The sequence below is a fragment of the Solanum lycopersicum genome, chromosome 3, assembly GCF_036512215.1.
Source record: "Solanum lycopersicum chromosome 3, SLM_r2.1".
NCBI lineage: Eukaryota > Viridiplantae > Streptophyta > Magnoliopsida > Solanales > Solanaceae > Solanum > Solanum lycopersicum.
This window is the reverse complement of record NC_090802.1, coordinates 32445255-32449702: the sequence shown is the minus strand read 5'-3', so window position 1 is coordinate 32449702 and position 4448 is coordinate 32445255.

The window sequence follows — 4448 nt, the reverse complement described above, 5'->3', positions numbered from 1 at the left end:
TGAAGAATTTTTCAACTCGTTTTCTGACCTTAAATCGTTCTAATTTGATTTCTTTTCTACAATTCACTTAGATTTCATGTACTCACATTATATATACAATTATCTAACCCAATGAATTCAAGAAACAACACTTAGATCATCAAATAAACTCCTAAATCTCAACTCATGTTCAAGAATGAAAGCAATTTAAGAACTACATTCAAATTCCAAATCTTTTAGGATGAAAACACGCTAAAACAAACATGCTTGGAATGTGGATGAACGAATCCAACGTTGATATAGACCCACATACCTTTTTAGGGATCACTCCCGACAAAATCCACACGCAAAGCTAGAGCATTCTTGGCAATTCTTGATTTCTCTCCTCTTTTCTCTTTGTTTCTCTCTTCTCAAAGCCATAGTATGATTTCTCTTTTTCCTAACTTGAATAAAGTCGTTTTTTGCCCCAATTTAATTCCTAAAACAAATTAATTAAATTAGATAAGAAAATACAACCTTTCCCTCCCCAAATCTTGATTGGAATTTTCTTAACCGAACCGCCCAACTTTCGAAAGGCATAATTTTGTCATACTATAACGAAATAGCACAAACTCAAAAGATTATTCTAAGAGATTGCCAACCATATATGGAACTACTCCTCACTCATCCTGAGCTGGAAGTTATGGTCGTTTGAAAATGACCAAAACTCACTTTCCTAACTTAGACAAATTTTCCAGATTTTCTGCTTCTCTCCAAAAATAAGTATTCTAATATTTTAAACTCATTTGTAGTTGTTTCTAGTTGTGAGATGTCACAATATCTTCCATTTGGGAACATTGGTCAGTAACTTCAATTTCAAACACCAAACAAGCAATTTCAACAATAACATGCTTACTCATAACTTAAAGAGCACTAAGAAGAAAATTAGTACCTTGGTATGAATTTTCTCCGGATTCAAAGAGATGTGGATATCTCTTCTTCATTTCCTATTCAGCTTCCCAAGAAGCTTCTTCAAAAAATTGGTTCTTCCAAAGGACATTGTTTGATTCTACCTTTTTTTTTCTTAGCTAGCGAACTTGGCAATCTAAAATATCAATAGGAATTTCTTCATAAGATAGACTATCCTTGATCCAAATATTTTCAGTTGGAACGATCAATGAAGGATTGCCCATGCACTTCTTCAACATACAAATGTGAAACATCGGATGATCTGCTGCTAACTCTTGGGGTAGCTCTAACTCATAAGCTACTTGCTAATCCACTTGGCTATGCGATAAGGTCCAATATACAGGGGACTGAGCTTCCCTTCTTACCAAATCTCATAACACCTTTCATGGGTGAAACTTTTAGATATACCCAATCATTTAATTCAAACTCTAACGGCCTAATTCTAACATCAGTGTAGGATTATTGATGACTTTGTGTCGTATTCAATATCTCCGAGATCTCCTTAACCTTCTCCGTACCTTTGTGAACTAAATATGGTCCTATCAACCCTGTTTCACCAACTTCAAATCATCCAATAGGAGATCTGCATCTCCTCCCATAAAGAGCTTCATAAGGATCCACTTGGATGATAGAGTGGTAACTGTTGTTGTAAGCAAACTCAATGAGAGGTAGGTGATCATCTTAATTCTCTTTGAAATCAATAATGCATACACTTAACATATCCTCTACAGTCTGAATAGAAGGCTTTGCTTGCCGTCGGTCTGAGGATGAAAGGCAATACTTATGTTCACCTTTGAACCCAAACCTTTCTAAAAAGACTTCTAGAACTGTGCAATAAATTATGCACCTCTATATGAAATAATGGAAACCTAAACTCCATGAAGTCTTACCACCTATTGAATGTACAACATAGCATAATCCTCTGTTGAATGGGTAGTCTTTACTGGCAAAAAGTGAGTTGATTTTGTCATTTTATCGACAATCACCCAAATAGAATCATGCTTCTTGAGAGATCTGGGTAAACCTGTGATGAAATCCATATTGATCATCTTCCAGTTCCATTTTGGATGTTCTATATTCTAATCCAAACCTCCATTCCTTCGGTGCTCTACTTTAACTCGTTGGCAGTTTGGGTACTTGACAACAAATTCAGCAATACCCTTCTTCATACCATTTGTTTTATTAGAAAGAAATATATTTTATTAGTTTTTTACACTTGTTTGGGGGCGTCACTTAATTTTATGAGAAAAAATCAAAATAATTGTTCTTCCATTTGATTGAAACAGGAAATCAAATTGAAAGATATTTTAAAGGTTTAGGGATTCTTATTAACGTCTTAGGATGGTTTTTAAAGCATCTAAGACGTCCTCTTACTTGCGGTTATCCGACAACTACTTTTTTGGATAAATATTTGACTTAATTTTAAGATAAAAATTATTTAGAGTTGTTTTTGAAAATGAAGTATTAAATTTTACTATTAAGATTTGCGAAATATATTTTAAGTTTATATACTTGATTGATTTAAGAGATTAAAATGAGGTGACGTATTGCGGGGATTTAAAAAATTTCTAACTTAGAACTAAAAGCACATATCAACAAGCAAATAGACGAAAATTAAAAAGAAAGAGAGAGAGAGAGTTGGGTCCAAATCCAGTTTCTGTCTGCCTGGACCGGTATTTGGACCCATTTCATTTTGGAGACTTTGACCTAATATTCACATGTCCTAAAATTCTAACAATAATAATAAATAAATAAAACAAGACAAAGATTTAGAAAATAAATTTGAGCCTTTATGGCCCACTCTCTCCCTCTTCCTCTACTTTGGTTTCATTCAATGTGAGACATGTATGCCTTTTTGTAGTGACTGGTTGACTTAGAAAGAGAAGTTTGAGCATTTACGGCCTTCTCTCGGAATTCAAAAGGGAGATAAGAGTTCATAGTTAACTCAGGAAAGTTTCGCCGCAAGCAGAAGAAAAGAAAACTAGATTAGCAAAGGAATAATCGCTCTCAACAAATAATAACAAAGAAAATATGACTAAAAGGGGAAAACCACATAACCACACACAAATGGAAGGAAATATTTCAAAATTTACTAGACTTCTAATTTAAACTCAAATTAGGAAATGTCTACACAAATAGCAGATAAAAAAAGCAAACTTAATACATACGACCAAATTAGACGAAGAATATCTCAATAAAAGAACATATAAAAAGAGGATGATTAACAAAGACTAGCTAAAAGTATTGCATAAAAGTTTAGATGGAAAAGTGAATAATTTTGACATGAAGAGCTACTGCCACAGGAAAATCAAAATCTAACATCTCGATGATCACTATTTTCTATTCCAAATCACAGTAAATAAATCAAACACATATAGTTAATATTGTTCATGTCGCAACTACTCATAGAAAGAAACACAACAACTAGAAAGAGTTGGTTTATGTCTCACCTTTTACTACTCAAAAAATAACTAATCTACGCACCATTGGCGGAAATTTAGATAGAAAAGGGACATAAACTCAAGTCAAACACGACATATTAAACAATAATACAGTAATGAAATTTGCAAATAGAGAAAATGAATTTTCATGTCCAACAAACAATAGGCCAAACAATATACAATTTTCATACTAATCAATCCTAAGCTTCAATAATCGTCTTGTAAATTCAATAACATCAACAACATCTTAAAGACGATGAAAATAGAGGTATACATATTTGATGACATTCAAGTAAATAGACGAGGAGAAAACAACAGCATCAGCTAACAGCAGATCCTTTTTTTAATGGGCGATAAAAGTGACTATTGGAATCGATATATGCTAAACATAGTATTAAGATACCAAGAACTCAAATAACAGAAACATGAGACAAAACGAGACAGATGGGATTTTTACCTTCTTCCGAGCATTGAAGTGAGACTTAGAAGGACAGGGGACTTGTGATCTTCTCTACACGACCACCGACACGAACAACAACAAGAAAACCCAAATAAACTCTCGAGTCTCAAATGAAAAACTCAGGTAAACCGAACACAAATCAATTCAAGAATATGATGTTTCAATCGAAACAATGTTTTCTCTGTTTGAACGTATTTATATATATATATATATATATATATATATATATTTGTTTCTTTTTTGGTGTTTCTGTTTCACATGAAAAATTCAACTCCTCATAAAAAGAATTTCTCCCCTTTTCTCAACTCTCTCTGTATTTCTTTGCTCTAAAAATCTTCCAACTCAAATAAAAGGATCCCCCAAAAAAATCTCCCTTTACAGAGAAGAAAAGATGTTTTTATAGAGGTAACATCTAGAGTTAGTTTGGGGGGTAGAATTTTAGGGTGATTTCCAATTTGAAATTTTAAATTTTTTTGTGGATAAGATGTTGACCCAATTGAGTACAAATTCCAAACGGAAAAAGAATTGAGTCCGTCCAGTTCTGAGCAAAGGACGAAGATGCGAAGAGATCACGACACCTGGAAAAATTCAGTACAAGCAGAGAGAGGGGGGAGAACGAC